Source organism: Vulpes vulpes, chromosome 12, assembly GCF_048418805.1.
Source record: "Vulpes vulpes isolate BD-2025 chromosome 12, VulVul3, whole genome shotgun sequence".
In the NCBI taxonomy this organism is placed as follows: Eukaryota; Metazoa; Chordata; class Mammalia; order Carnivora; family Canidae; genus Vulpes; species Vulpes vulpes.
This window is the reverse complement of record NC_132791.1, coordinates 71,043,920-71,060,795: the sequence shown is the minus strand read 5'-3', so window position 1 is coordinate 71,060,795 and position 16,876 is coordinate 71,043,920. Positions and strand designations below refer to the sequence as shown.

General features: G+C 44.7%; 1 protein-coding gene across 8 annotated transcripts in view; it reads left to right on the top strand.

The window, feature by feature from the left end:
* The window catches only part of PROP1 (PROP paired-like homeobox 1), a 109,259-nt gene that overhangs the window by 76,385 nt on the left and 15,998 nt on the right, over positions 1 to 16,876 (top strand). The window contains exon 6 of one of the 8 annotated variants that reach the window (XR_011995611.1): positions 3,631 to 4,987. The exons of the other annotated variants lie outside the window; for them this stretch is intronic. The gene's annotated coding sequence lies outside the window, so the exon portion shown is untranslated. Of the gene's footprint in view, positions 1 to 3,630; positions 4,988 to 16,876 lie in introns of those variants that run through there. 8 annotated transcript variants of the gene reach the window in all.

Here is a 16,876-nt window from a genome sequence, read left to right as displayed (position 1 = left end):
CCTGCTGGCCACGACATTGGAGGATCCACAGGAAAAACGGAGGCACCTCAAGAAGCTGGCTTCAGGGACAGGTAAGGAGGATAGCCCTGGTCCCCGTCAGGGGCGCCCTAAACTGAACAAAAACCACTGTGCTTATTGCAAAGAAGAGGGCCACTGGGTGAAAGACTGCCCTAACAAAAGATCTAAGGCCCCTGCAAAGATATTGGAAATGGAGGACCTGGACGACTAGGACTTGGGGTTTGGCATCCCTCCTCAAGCCCAGGGTAACTCTCAGAGTGGAGGGGCAACCCGTTGAATTCCTAGTGGACACTGGGGCACAACACTCAGTTTTATTACAACCCCAAGGGAAATTGGCAAGCAAGACTTCATGGGTGCAAGGGGCCACGGGCACCAAACAGTACTCATGGACTACCCGAAGAACTGTGGATCTTGGCATGGGCCAGGTATCCCACTCCTTCATGGTCATCCCTGAGTGTCCCTACCCATTGTTAGGGTGGGACTTGCTCATCAAGATGGGGGCACAAATTTGCTTCCACCCCGAAGGGACAAAAATCCTAAACAAGGAGGGGCACTTGATTCAGGTGCTTGTCCTGAGTTTAGAGGACAAATATCATCTCCACCAAACACCCTCAGCCTCAATGACTGACATTGGCTGTTGGCTGCAGGAATTTCCCCAAGCATGGGCAGAAACTGGGGGAATTGGGCTGGCCCGGCACCGACCAGCCATATACATAGAACTAAAGCCAGGAGCAGACCCTATCAGGGTCCGCCAATACCCCATGCCTCTCGTAGCACATACAGGAATCACATCCCACGTACGGCGACTACTGGACTTGGGCATATTGAGGCCTTGCCAATTGGCATGGAACACTCCCTTGCTGCTGGTGTGGAAACCACACTAACGATTACAGGCCAGTCTAGGACTTATGCACCCTACGGTCCCAAACCCATACACCCTCCTCTCCACCCTGCTTCCAGACAAAACTTGGTATACGGTATTAGATTTAAAAGACGCCTTTTTCAGCCTGCCTTTAGCACCCAAGAGCCAAGACCTCTTTGCCTTTGAATGGACGGACCCTGAGAAAGGCATCAGTGGCCAGCTCACCTGGACTCGACTACCGCAAGGATTCAAAAGTTCACCGACAATCTTTGATGAGGCCTTACATGAAGACTTGGGTGAGTTCCACTCTAGGCCCCCTCATTTGACCTTATTGCAATATGTAGAGGATATCCTGTTGGCGGTGGAGGACCAGGACACATGCCTGCGAGCCATTGGCAGCCAGAACATCGGCTCAATGGGCAGAAGTGATCACACTGGCCAAGACGCTAACCATGGGAGAAGGTAAACAAACATTTACAGCAGGTATGCCTTTGCCAGCCCTCATATCCATGGAGCTCTTTACAGAGAGAGAGGGCTTCTGACAGCGGAAGGAAAGACTATTAAAAACAAAACAGGGGACTTGCTCCAGACAATAGGGGCTCTAGGATACCGGGCCTCAGCTAAAAAAGCCCAGATATGCAGAGGTGAGCTACCTTGGGTACAAATTAAAGGATGGAAAAAGATGGTTGACGGATGCACAGAAGGAAACTGTCCTAAGGATCCCACAGCTGCAAACCGTCTGCCAGGTACATGAATTCCTGGGGTCAGCAGGGTTCTGTCGATTATGAATTCCGGGTTTTGCCGAGATGACCAGACCCCTCTATGAGGCCACCAGGCACCAACAAAATTTTGAACGGACAGAGGCCATGAACAAACCCTTTAATCACCTTAAACAGGCTTTGCTGTCTGCCCTGGCTCTCGGGTTGCCCGACCAACCAAGCCCTTCTACCTGTATGTGGACAAGAAAGACAGGGTGGCAAAAGGGGTCCTTGTCCAGTACATAGGTCCCTGGAAGAGACCCATAGCCTATCTCTCCAAAAAGCTGGACACAGTGGCCGCTGGGTGGCCCCCATGCTTAAAAATTATTGCTGCGGTGGCCACCATGGTCAAGGACGCAGACAAGCTGGCCATGGGGCAAGAACTGCATGGTACCACACCACATGCTATTGAAGGGGTACTCAAACAGCCCCCAGACCGCTGGATCATCAATGCCCACCCCACTCATTATCAGAGCCTACTGCTAAACCACACCAGAGTTTTATTCAAGCCACCAACAACCCTGAATCCAGCAACGCTACTCCCTCACTGCCCCTGCGCATGACTGTCAAGAAATTTTGGCACAGGTGCATGGAATCAAAGCTGATCTCCAGGACCAGCCACTGCCGAACGCAGACACCACCTGGTACACGGATGGCAGCAGTTTTGTCTGAGAAGGAATCAGATACGTGGAGGCAGCCATAACCACGGAAACAGAGACCATCTGGGCAGAGCCATTGGCAGCCAGAACATCGGCTCAATGGGCAGAAGTGATCACACTGGCCAAGACGCTAACCATGGGAGAAGGTAAACAAACATTTACAGCAGGTATGCCTTTGCCAGCCCTCATATCCATGGAGCTCTTTACAGAGAGAGAGGGCTTCTGACAGCGGAAGGAAAGACTATTAAAAACAAAACAGAGATCCTTGAACTCCTGAGGGCCCTCTGGCTGCCCAAGGCACTAGCTATCATCCGTTGTCCAGGACACCAAAAGGCAGGTACACCAGTAGCTAGGGGAAACCGTCTAGCCAATTCAAAAGCAAAGGAGGTGGCCCTTTTGGTGACCCAGGTCTTAGCAACCACGCTACCCGATCCGGGGGCTCCAATCCTGCCGCACACCCCCCAACTATACTGATGCTGACTTACACTGGATCAAACACTTGCCTATGATCCAATGCTTGTGTGGCTGGTGGAGGGCCACAGACTCTAGCATCATCCTGCCAGAGAAACTAGGATGACAAGTCCTATCCAAAATGCATCGGAGTACTCATATGGGAACAAGGAAGATGCAAGACTTCATACGACATGCAAAGATCACTATTAAAGACTCTTGAGCAAAGATTGAGAGATTGTGGCAAGCTGCCATGCATGCCAATTAACTAATGCCACCACCCATGGATCCAACCCGGGCACCCAGCTCCAGGGGGACCGCCCAGGAGCCTACTGGGAAGTGGACTTCATGGAGGTAAAACCTGGAAAATATGGATACAGGTATTTACTAGTGTTCATAGATACTTTTTCAGGATGGACAGAGGCATTTCCCCACCAAATATGAAACAGCACAGACCATGACCAAGAAACTGCTGGAAGACATCTTACTGGGGTATGGTTTTCCTGTTAAGATTGGATCAGACAACGGACCTGGATTCATCTCTAAGGTAACACGGGGAGTGGCACTAGTACTTGGGGCACATTGGAAATTACATTGTGCATATAGGCCACAAAGCTCAGGACGGGTAGAGAGGATGAACAGAACATTAAAGGAGACCTTAACTAAATTCGCCCTAGAGACTGGCAGGGATTGGGTGACTCTTCTCCCCTTCACCCTATATAGGGTACAAAACTCCCCATATAAGATGGGACTTATCCCCTACGAGATCATGTTTGGTCTTCCTCCACCTATTATCCCCAATTTAAAACCTGAGGTGTTTGCTGAGTTTGATGATCACCAACTCCTTTTCTCCCTCCAAATGTTACAACGAACCCATGAACAGGTGTGGCCTAAGCTGAGAGCCCTCTACAAGACTGGGCCACCCCTGGACCCCCATTGATATCAGCCAAGTGACTGGATGTATGTCTGGAGATACCAACACCAGACACTTCGACCTTGCTGGAAGGGACCCTACATCATGATCCTGACCACTCCCACCACTCTCAAGGTCAACGGGATTACTCCCTGGTCCACTACACCCACATCCAGCCAGCTGACCCACACACCGTTCTCAAGGACTTTTTTTCCAGAATGGAAGAGCCAACCAGACAAGGACAATCCCTAAAGCTAAGACTGCACTGTTCTCACTTACCCCACTAATGTTGCTTATGCTATGTCCTCTTCATGCCAGAACCAATCCCCATCAACCACTTAACCTAACCTAGCAGGTGATAGATATGCGGGTACCCACAAATGGGATAGAAGAGAGCCCATCTCAGCTATCACCATTGCCATGCTGTTGGGAATTGGGTTAGCAGGTGCAGGGACAGGTATTGCTTCACTAGCTGTACAGAACTCCCACTATAACAGTCTCAGAGCAGCAATCGATCTAGACATAGAATGGATAGAAACCTCTATTTCCCACCTCCAAGACTCCCTAACATCTTTGTCTGAGGTTGTCCTTCAAAACAGAAGGGGATTAGACTAGGTCTTCTTACAACAAGGGGGGTTATGTGCTGCCTTAAACAAGGAATGTTGCTTCTTCACTGACCTGACCACTCAGGAATAGTCCAAGAATCCATGGCAAAAGTCAGAAGGTTTGGCTAGACGCAAATGGGAACAAGAACAGCAGCAAGGTTGGGTTGAATCATGGTTCAATCATTCCCCATGGCTAACCACCTTGCTGTCCACCCTAGCCAGGCCCCTCATTATCCTCCTTCTCCTCCTTACCTTTGGGCCCTGCATTATCAATAGATTAGTTACTTTTGTCAAAGACAGAGTGAGTACAGTTCAGCTCATGGTACTCAGACAGCAATACCAACCACTGGACCTTGTTGCTGAGACCAGCCTGGACCCATGATTGGGTCCTTCCTTAGGTTCCTCTGAGAGGGGGAAATGTGGAGGCTGAGAAAGTTAAGGCCATCCCACCTCAAGTTTAGCATTAGCACAAGTACAGCCATCTTAGCTTTGGCAGCCATCTCAGGTTCCTGTGACCAGGGGCTGAACTTTACCCTACCTCAGTTACAGGAAAAACCACAGAACACACCCTTAAGAAACTACCCCACCCTTTCTGGAAGTCCCCTAGATCAGCCCATAAAAATCCAGCTGTAACTTACCTCAGAGTCCAAGTTCCTGCTCCACTGTGACAGGTATACTTGGACCCAAGCTCGAGCTTGCTAATAAACCATTGTGTGCTTGCACTGGTGTCAGCATCTTGGTGGTTTCTTGGATTCGCAATCTTGGGGGCACAAGAAAATATTATGCTAAGTGACATAAGTCAGTAAGAGAAAGTGCCACAGAGCCAGGATAGCTGGATGCAAGGATATGAACAGAGACTCGCAGGGTCACTGAATTTTAATCTTGGGGACGGAGACTGAGACCTGGCCCCCAAGGCTCTGTCTCCTCCAGTGTTTAATTGAGAGAGTTAGCAGATTGGCTATAGGAATGATTAATTTGCGAAGCAGAGAAAAACATATTTACTTCAAAAGGTAAAAGAATAGGCTATTGACTCCAGGAGGCTAGAGCTGAGGAGCTGTATCCGAACAATGTGGTCAAGAGTCAGTGTGCAGACTCAAGACCTCCCGTATCCCCAGTGCTACGAGATTCAGTTCTCAGGTGGGCTGTGCAGCTGGTTCCCCACCAGAAAGACTATATGGTTTCGTTCATATGTGGAATTTAAGAAACAAAAATGAGCAAAGAGAAGAGAGACAAGCAAGAAACAGACTCTTAGCTAGCTATAGAGAACTGATGGTAATCAGAGAGGTGGGTAGGGAGGATAGGTGAAACAAGTGCTGGGGATTAAGGAGTACACTTAAGAGAAATGTTAGGAGGTGATTTAGTGTAATGGAAACTATAGAAAAAGTGAGAAGAACAGGGTAGTGTCCTGTGCTGCCCCCTTACTAGTAGATTTTTGGTTCTCTTATCTGTAAGATGTGAATAACCCCCAGCTCTATCAGGTGTGTTTTGAAGACAACTGGAAAGCAGTTTTATGAACTGCAAAGCAACAGAGGCATTAGTTATCACAGTTGTGGGAGTTGTGGCATTTTATGCCTACTTGTGAGCACTTAATTTCAAAGACGCTTTAATTATATACATAAAAAAAAAAAAAGCTAAAAATAAAACAACTGCCTTGGTTTAAATAAGACAACCAGAGAGGATCCCTGGGTGGCGTACTGGTTTAGTGCCTGCCTTTGGCCCAGGGCGCGATCCTGGAGACCTGGGATCGAATCCCACGTCGGGCTCCCGGTGCATAGAGCCTGCTCCCTCTGCCTATGTCTCTGCCTCTCTCTCCTCTAAATTTTTTTTATTTATGATAGTCACACACACACACACACACACACACACACACACACACACAGAGAGAGAGAGAGAGAGAGAGAGAGAGAGAGAGGCAGAGACATAGGCAGAGGGAACAGGCTCCATGCACCGGGAGCCCGACGTGGGATTCGATCCCAGGTCTCCAGGATCGCGCCCTGGGCCAAAGGCAGGCACTAAACCAGTACGCCACCCAGGGATCCTGCCTCTCTCTCCTCTCTCTCTCTCTCTATCATAAATAAATAAAAATTTAAAAAAAAAAAAAAAAAGACAACCAGAGGGGTGCTTGGGTGGTTCAAGTTAAGCATCTGCCTTTGGCTCCAGTCATGATGCCTGGGATCAAGCCCCATGTCAGGCTCTCAGGAGTCTGCTTTTTCCTCCCTCTGCCTCTCCCTGCCAATTCAGGATCACGTGCTTCCTCCACCCCTGCCCCCCCCAATAAAATCTAGAATAAAAATACCAGAAAACAAATTGGCAATAAGTACCTATCAATAATTACTTTAAATGTAAATGGTCCAAAAGACATAGGGTAGCTGAATGGGTAAACAAAACAAGACAACATACCTGAAACTAATATTACAGTGTATGTTAACTGGAATTTATTTATTTTATTTATTTTTAAATTGAACTTAAAAAAAAAAAAAGCACAAAAACCCTACATACTAAAATTGTACACATCAAGTATTGGTCCAATCTTATATCCATCTATTTACATTAAACAGCACCATGGTTTTCTCACCCAGGTTAAACATGCCCAGAAAATCGTTATGCAAAGTATATGTACCTTTAAAACAAATTCTTAAGAGAGCTCAAATTCTACACAAACCAAAAACACTTTTTAGCAATCCTAGATTGATGATAATCACCCAATTTAACTGAAGAAAAATAGGTTTGAACACTTTTCCAGTTGTCAGCTTTGAGAACTGTTGCTATTCAATGTGGCATACAAATAAACTCTTTGATAACAGGGGCATTATATTCAAACACCCTCAAACCTCCACCTTCAAATATAAAAATACTCCTTTGGAATTAACATTGCTGTTGCCTCTTGAATTTAGATTCAATTATCAGAGAAACTGGGGCAAGATGGCAGAAAAGTGGGGTCCCCGAGTCACCTGTCCCCACCAAATTACCTAGATAACCTTCAAATCATCCTGAAAATCTACGAATTCGGCCTGAGATTTAAAGAGACCAGCTGGAATGCTACAGTGAGAAGAGTTCGCGCTTCTATCAAGGTAGGAAGACGGGGGGAAAAGGAAATAAAGGAACAAAAAGGCATCCAGGGGCGAGGCACCCCGCGAGGAGCCAGGCTGAGGCTGGGGCGAGTGTCCCCAGGACAGGAGAGCCCCGTCCCGGAGAAGCAGGAGCTGCACCAACCTTCCCCGGGCGGAAAGGGGCTCGCAGGGAGGTGGAGCAGGACCCAGGAGGGCGGGGATGCCCTCGGGCTCCCTGGGACACTAACAGGCACCTGCGCCCCGGGAGAGTGCGCCGAGCTCCCTAAGGGCTGCAGCGCGCACGGCGGGACCCGGAGCAGCTCGGAGGGGCTCGGGCAGCGGCTCCGCGGAGGGGGCTGCGGGGCGGGAGCGCGAATCCAACAGCGCAGGCCCCGGAGCACAGGGCGCCGGGACACAGCCCAGGATCCGGCCTCCCCCAGGACAGGCAGAGGCCAGGGGGGCCCAGGACAGCAAGGACGCTCCTGCCCCGAGCTGAGCAGATCAGCGGCCCCGCCCCGGAGCCTCCAGGCCCTGCAGACAGAGAGCTCTGGAGCTACTGCGGGAGCTGACTCCAGGGCTGCAGAGCTGGCCCCGCCACTGGGGTTGTTCCTCCTGGGGCCTCACGGGGTGAACAACCCCCACTGAGCCCTGCACCAGGCAGGGGGCAGAGCAGCTCCCCCAAGTGCTAACACCTGAAAATCAGCACAACAGGCCCCTCCCCCAGAAGACCAGCTGGACGGACAAGTTCCAGGGGAAGTCAAGGGACTTAAAGTAGACAGAAGTTATCTGAAGATACTGAAGTTATCTTAAAGTTATCAGAAGATACTCCCCCCGTGGTGGTTTTTTTTTTTTTTATTTGTTTGCTTTCCCCACCCTTTTTCTTTTTCTTCTTTTTCTTTTTTTCTTCCTTTTTTCTTTTTTTCTCTTTTCTTTCCTTCTTTCTCCTCTCTCCTTTTCTCCTTTTCCCAATACAATTTGATTTTGACCACTCTGCACTGAGCAAAATGACTAGAAGGAAAATCTCACCTCAAAAGAAAGAATCAGAAACAGTCCTCTCTCCCCCAGAGTTACAAAATCTGTATTACAATTCAATGTCAGAAAGCCAATTCAGAAGCACTATTATACAGCTACTGGTGGCTCTAGAAAAAAACCATAAAGGACTCAAGAGACTTCATGACTGCAGAATTTAGATCCAATCAGGCAGAAATTAAAAAATCAATTGAAGGGGATCCCTGGGTGGCGCAGCGGTTTAGCGCCTGCCTTTGGCCCGGGGCGCGATCCTGGAGACCCGGGATCGAATCCCACGTCAGGCTCCCGGGGCATGGAGCCTGCTTCTCCCTCTGACTATGTCTCTGCCTCTCTCTCTCTCTCACTGTGTGCCTATCATAAAAAAAAAAAAATTTAAAAAATCAATTGAATGAGATGCAATCCAAACTAGAAGTCCTAACGACGAGGGTTAACGAGGTAGAAGAACGAGTGAGTGACATAGAAGACAAGTTGAGACAAACAATTAAAAGACCATGAAGATAGATTAAGGGAAATATACAACAGCCTGAGGAAGAAAAATGTACGTTTAATTGGGGTTCCCGAGGGCACCGAAAGGGCCAGAGGGCCAGAATATGTATTTGAACAAATCATAGCTGAAAACTTTCCTAATCTGGGAAGGGAAACAGGCATTCAGATCCAGGAAATAGAGAGATCCCCCCATAAAATTGATAAAAACCGTTCAACACCTCGACATTTAATAGTGAAGCTTGCAAATTCCAAAGATAAAGAGAAGATCCTTAAAGCAGCAAGAGACAAGAAATCCCTGACTTTTATGGGGAGGAGTATTAGGGTAACAGCAGACCTCTCCACAGAGACCTGGCAGGCCAGAAAGGGCTGGCAGCATATATTCAGGGTCCTAAATGAGAAAAAACATGCAACCAAGAATACTTTATGCAGCAAGGCTCTCATTCAGAATGGAAAGAGAGATAAAGAGCTTCCAAGACAGGCATGAACTGAAAAAATATGTGACCTCCAAACCAGCTCTGCAACAAATTTTAAGGGGGACTCTTAAAATTCCCCTTTAAGAAGAAGTTCAGTGGAACAATCCACAAAAACAAGGACTGAATAGATATCATGATGACCCTAAACTCATATCTGTCAATAGTAACTCTGAACGTGAACGGGCTTAATGACACCATCAAAAGGCACAGGGTTTCAGACTGGATAAAAAAGCAGGACCCATCTATTTGCTGTCTACAAGAGACTCATTTTAGACAGAAGGACACCTACAGCCTGAAATAAAAGGTTGGAGAACCACTTACCATTCAAATGGTCCTCAAAAGAAAGCAGGGGTAGCCGTCCTTACATCAATTATCACAGCAACCCTCAATTGAATGTAGCCACAATCTTTAAAATGATTGCATAAAGAAAGGGAAGTAAAGCTCTCAGAAACAGAGTAAGTTACAATGATAGATATTATGTCTAATCGGGCTATAGGAAACTTAATACCATTTTAAACTTTACATTTAAACTAATTAGTTTCATTTTGCCATTAAAACTAATAGTGCTTCATATCCAGATTAGTGTGGAGGTCTGATTATTTCCCAACTGAGAGCAGTGTAAGTACCTTCTTGCCTCTACTTTGCCATCTCACAGAGTCTTGGGGCCACAGGGATTATGTGATAGCCCCTCTCTCCTCTCTGGAACTAACTTTTCAAAGGCCCCAAATTAAATATAACCCTTGGCAGCTTTATTCCAGTCACAGTACGGGATAGTCAGGTGCCCCACAACATTTTTCAGTCCTCTCATCTATTCTGCAGATGGCTCTTAATTTGACTCTTTGCTAGGAGAGACGAGAGAGGAAAGCTATCATCCATAAGTAGAGGTAACAGTGAACTGGAAAGCACTAACATATAAAGCAACGTTTCATCATTTGGTCTCACCGCTGATGTTTAAGTGATGTCTGTAAACATACCAGTAAATCAGGAGTTGAAATTTTTTCTAAAAAACTGAAAATAGGCACAGTTCTCCCAGGCACAGAGACAGTGGGTTTTCCTTACACCCATCCTGCAAACTGGGGGAGAAGAAAAAACAAAAACAATAAGGGACTTTAACACCCCACATATCAGTGGATAGATCATCCAGGTTGAGGGGGAAAGTCAAGAAACCATGGCTTTGAATGACACATTAGACTAGATGGTCCTAACGGATCTATAAAGAACATTCCATCTAAAACCAGAATACACATTCTTTTCAAGTGTGTGTGGGACATTCTCCAGGAGAGAGGTCATATTGTATGGAATGAGGTTTCTGTGAATTGTCCTGTTATAACCAGCCACCCCAACTTGCACATACACATGTGAACTAAAGCATGTGGTTTGTGAGACTTGTGCTGTATAAGTGACCTTGGGAGCCTAGTTAGTTGACATTATCTGGCCTCCAGGTCAGAACTGGCCCTTCTGGTCTGGACGCCAAGAGATGTCAATCTTGCCTCACATCCCCTCCTGCTCCAACCCCCAGAATGGAATCCAGGAGAGGAGACCAGCATATCTAGTCCAGGGTCCTTGAATATGTAAAGACATGATAACATAGGAATGCAGCTAGCTCTGTACTACACATAAGCAAGCAAATATTTACCTTCAGATCCCATGATTTTCCCTATAAATACAGCCCTTATAGGGATAGTCAGTTGGAAGTCTCACCTGAGGGAAGGATGCTCCACCCAGACCTCTCACTGGGATTCCAGCTTGGCTATCTCCATGGGGTTTCCCCAGCTGATGAGGTTGGATGTTTTAAGCACCTGATTTGATTTAATTCTGTCTTATTCTTTACTGCTTACTGTTGCCCTCACCTATACACAGATTTCCCTTTTCTTCTTTGTTTCTATTAGATTTTTATAACATCCATAAAGTGTTGTTTTTCCCCCTTCAAAACAAAGTGTGACTGCCATGAGTCTTTTGTTGTAGAACACATTAGGCCACGAAACAAGTCTTAATTTTAGGAGGATAGAAATCCTATAAGCATCTTTTCCCACCACAATCCTAAGAAACTAGAAATTGAAAGGAATAAAAACCTGGAAAGACACGAACAGGAGGTTAAAAAGCACGCTACTAAACAAAGGGGGTCAATGAAGAAACCAAAGAGAAAGTAAAGAAAACCAAAAAACCTTGAGACAAATGTAAATGGAAACACTGTTCCAAAATCTTTGGGACACAAAAAAGGCAGTTCTATGAAAGAAGTTTATAGCAGTACAAGAAACAAAATCTCCAATATACAGTGTCACCTTAAATCTAAAGGAAGTAGAAAAGAACAAAGCCCAAGGTTAGAAAGAAGGGAATAGAATTTTTAAAAACACAAAAAACAAAAACCCACCTCAGGAAGATCAATGAAAGTAAGAGCTGAAAAGATAAAACTGATAAATCTTGGGGGACCTCGGTGGCTCAGTCAGTTAAGCATCTGTCTTTGGCTTGGATCATGATCTCAAGGGTTTGGGATTGAGCCCCACTTCCGGCTCCCTGCTCAACATGGAATCTGCTTCTCCCCCTTCCCCTCTGTTTGTGCACTCGTTCATTCATGCTTTCCCCCCAGCCGCCCGCCTGCCACCCCTGCTCAAATAAAAATCTTTTAAAGAGTTTATAAGTATTAGCCAGATTCATGAAGGAAAAAGACAATTCTTGCTAAACAATTGTTGGATTTTCACATAAAGATATTTACACACCTATACAAGAGCTAACTTTGTTAACTATGTAGAATGAGGATTATTTACTAGTCCTTTCATGGAAGTGGATCAATCATCATGAAGGTCACCATTGTTTCCACATTGAGGAAGATAAAGAGGAAGAGCAAGAGGAGAGCTTTGTCTTGCCACCTTGGATTGTAGGGGCAGAAGAGTTAGAAAGAGGGCAGACAGGCACAGTAAATGTGCCTATTAGCTCTTGAATTTCATCCATATCTTGAAACCCTTCACTCCTCATATTTGCTATATTAACCATCTCTTTAACCATTTCCTACATCAGCTCTGTGGTAACTCTTGTGAAGTCATGCACAACATCTGGACAGTTTTCTCCAGCAGGAATTTATTGTTTCTAGCTTGATGGAAAGTTCACAGCCTTTTCTGTAACAATGAGGGCATCTTCAATGGTGTACTCCTTCCAGACTTTCATGATGTTCTCTCTATTGGGATTTTATTCCATAGCATTGACAATCCTTTCCATAGGCTACTGGTAAAGAGCCTTAAAGGTCCCTATGACCCCCTTCCCTTCAACCCCGATCTAGAGGCCCAACTGGGGATGCAGATTTGGGGGCAAGGAGACAACTCCAACATCTATGATGTTGAACTTATGGGGTTCTGGGTGGCCAGGGGCACTGTCTAATAATTAAAGGAACTTTAAAAGGCCATCCCTTACTGTCAAGGTGCTTCCTGATTCCAAGGATAAAACCGCAATAGAATCAATCCAGGAAAAGGATTCTCATTATCTAAGCCTTTTTGGTGTATAACCAAAAGGCTGGTGTTTATCTTTTCCTTTCAAGGCTTGGGGGTCAGCAGCTTTATAGATACAAGTTAGTCCTGATCATAAATCCAATTGTATTTGCACCAAATAATAGAGTTAGCCTTTCCTTTCCTGCCTTAAGTCCTGGTGCTTGCTTCTCTTCCTTACTAACATCTACTGGGGCATTTTATTTTCCAGCATCGGGCACCTTAATCTGCATTAAGAACCTGTTCAGGGACACTTGGGTGGCTCAGTGGTTGAGCATCTGCCTTTAGCTCAGGAATGATCCTGAAGTCCTGGGATCAAGTCCCACATCAGGCTGCCCCAGAGGAGCCTGCTTCTCCTTTTGCTGAGGTCTCTGCCTCTCTGTGTCTCATGAATAAAACTTTTCTTTCAAGAACCTGTTTAGGCAAGATAACCTTTCTACTCAGAATAAAATAAGATAAAATCTTAATAAAATAAGATAAGATAAAATAAAATAAGATAAAATCTTAATGATTTTTCTTATTTTTTTCTTAAGTAATCTCTATACCCAACATGGGGTTTGGACTTACAACCCTGAAATCAAGAACCACATGCTCCACCAACTGCACCAGCCATGTACCCCTACTCAGTGATTTTCTTCATGGCATCTAGAAACTTGTCTGTGGCCACTTGGTTAGCATTGAATTCTACAGCTTAGATCCTTCACCTTCCTTTTGCTTTAAGTTGTTATAACTTCTCTTTTTCTGTAATCAGAGTCTATAGGTATGCCTTTCTTATAGCAGTTCTCATCCACATAAAAAAATATGCAGCCTCAATAGGAGACTAGAGATATTTTATTTAAAAAATACAAGGGTTTTGTTCCTGCTGGTGTAGCTGCAATGGCATTGTCATGAATTTCCTTTTATTACAGTGGTCCTTATACTGGATTAATTTAATTTGAAATAGTGGGCAACTACAGTTGCAGACCTCAATCTGTGATACTTATCAAGCATTTCAACTTTTTCTTGTGATGTCATGACTTTTCTCCACTTCTGGGGATCACTTTCAGCATTACTAGTGCTTCATGTGGGTCCCATGGTGTTAAGGTTTGTGGATTGCACTAAACACAATGAAAAATTTGCCAGGACCACAAGAGATCACTTTTTATTGTGGTACATAATTTGAGAGTTAAATTGCTCACCCTGTACCACAAGGTTTTAAGCAGATACAACACATGAGCTCACTCAAGTGCAATAGCAATAGGAAGTGCTACAAAATAACTTTAGTACATATTGTACTGCTATAAATTTTATGCAGTTTACTTAACACTGCATCTTTGTTAATGCTTTCAATTGCACATAGCACCATGTGCTGTTATATAAAAATGTATAAGAAGTTAAAATCTATTTTATAGTAGTAAGTGATAGATGTTAACAGTCTATTTTATCTTATTCATGGTATACCTAAGTTTTTTCAGTTTTTCTAGGCTCTGTGGTTCATCTGAGTTTTTTCAAGTTGTAATAAATCTCCAAAAAGTTTTCCAATTTATTGAAAAAAGTATCTGCATATCAGTGGGCTTGTGTACTTTAAGATTCTTTATTTCAGAGAGCAAGTGAGAATGAGCATGAGCAGGGGGAGGGGCAGTGGAGAATCAGACTCCCCACTGAGCAAGGAACCCAACATGAGGCTCAGTCCAGGATTCTGGGATCATGACGTGAGCCAAAGGCAGACACTTAACCAAGTTAAGTTAAGCCAGGTGGCCAAGGCTTGTGCATTTCAAACCTGTGTTGTTCCATAGTCAATTGTACTAGTCTTTGCAACTGTAGACTTCTGTTACTCCTATTGTATCCTGTTACAGGATAGGCACCTGATAGAAATCTCTTTCTACAGTGGGCCCACTCACTCCTGACAAATCAGCCCAAATGCTTGTTATGAGGGCAACTGCCATTCTCTAGCTCACCCAAGATTGCTATGATGGGTATCACCACTCTAGGTAGGGAATTGGAAGGCCCTAAAGCAGTACGTTAAAATTACTAGTCCCAGCTCTTTCATTCTTAATTCATCTGCTATTACTAATTCTGATCCAGAAACTTGGCTTATGGCATAACTATCAATAACACTGGGCATTGGTATCCTTTCTGTCAAACTATAGAGGCATCCCATCAGACTGCTGACCAGAATGGTCCTAGAAATACTACCATCAGAGCCATGGTAGCTATACCAGATTTGGAATGGGTTTCCTAAGTTACCCCAGGTTACAGACATTTGAACACCTGGGCTGGGCATTCCTATATTGGGAACAGGGCACATTGCTGACCACTCAGGGTACACTGCCAAAGAGACATGTTTGTGAGATTATAAGAACCAATCACAAGTGTTGGAGTATTGGAGGACGTAATCAAAATGATGTGACCACTTTTGTGTCTATAAGCTGGAACTGGGCAACTGGGGGCTCATTGCATTTTCTGTCCTTGGAATGTGTATCCTGCTTACCCTCCCTGCTCCTAGAATCCGGGAGCATAGCCTTGGGAGTGTGATATGGTGTTGAGACTATTTGGATGGTCTCAGTGACTGAATTCAGTGAAGTCTTCTATATAAACTTTGGGGTAGGGAGGTGGGCAGAGGGAGAGAGAGTCCCAAACAGACTCCAGACTGAGCATGGAACCCAATGTGGAGATGATCCCATGACTTAGAAATCCTGACCCGAGCCAAAGCCAAGAGATGCTTAACCTACTGTGCTACCCACTCTTTCTATAAACTTTTTTTAAGATTTATTTTAGAGAAAAGGTACATGAGTTGGGGTAGGGTCAGAGGGAGATGGAAATAGAGCATCTTCAGGCAGACTTTACGCCCAGCACAGAGCCCAATGTGAGGCTCCATCCCAGGTCCCTGAGATCAAGACCTGAGCCAAAACCAAGAGTTGGAGCCTCAACCATCTAAGCCACCCAGGTACACCAAACTTTGGAGATTTAATGGCCACTATGGAAATCTACTTGTCTTATGGTCACCCAAGACAAGCCTCATTTGTAAGTCCCTTTGCTTATGAAAGCTGCCACCTATAAAATTGGAGTAGAGTGTCCTGCCTCTTCCTTCAGTCTCTCCACCCTCTGCATATGGGGATCCATTTTGGATTTCACCCAGAAAGCTCCCATGGAGGGTATGAATAAATAATTTGCAAATATATTCTCCTATTCCATAGATTGCCTTTTCATTTTGCTGATGGCTTCCTTTACTAGGCATAAGTCTTTTAGTTTGATGTAGTTCCACTTGCTTATTTTTGTTTTTATTGCCTTTGCTTTGGTATCAGATCAAAAAACAAGAACAAAACAAGTCACCAAGACTAATGTCAAGGAATTTACTGCCTATTTTCCTCTAGGAGTTTATGGTTTCAGGTATTACATTCAATTCTTCAATCCATTCTGAGTTAACTTGTGTATGGTATAAGAATGTGATCCAGTTTTAGACTTCCAAAGTGATAAACACTGTATGATCTCACTTATATGTGGAATTTTAAAAGAGAAAAACAATTCTGATACAGAGGACAGATTAGTGATTGCCAGATGTTTACAGGTGGGTGAAATGGATGAAGGGGGTCAAAACATACCCAAAAAACCTATTTGTAATTATGTATGGTGATAACTACTAACCAGACTTATTTGTATATATTATGAAATGGTTGCTATAACATTAAATTATGCTGTACACCTGAAACTGTTATAGGTCAATAGATCTCAAAAAAAAATTTTAAAGATTTTATTTATTTATTCATGAGAGAGACACAGAGAGAGGCAGAGACACAGGCAGAGGGAGAAGCAGGCTCCCTGCAAGGAGCCTGATATGGGACTCAATCCCAGGACCCCAGGATCACACCCTGAGCTGAAGGCAGACACTCAACCTCTGAGCCACTCAGGCATCCCTCAAAAATTGTTTTAAATGAGGAAAACCCTATTCATATAACATGAGTATATCCTTTTAATACAGGTGAGAAATATTTTGTCTAAGAATGCATTTGTATACTTTAAGACAACAAAAGGTAGGGAAAAAAAGAAAAGTCCATGCAAAACTGATAGTGGTTACTTTTACAGAAGTATGAAGGTAGGAACAGAGGTACAAGTAATGG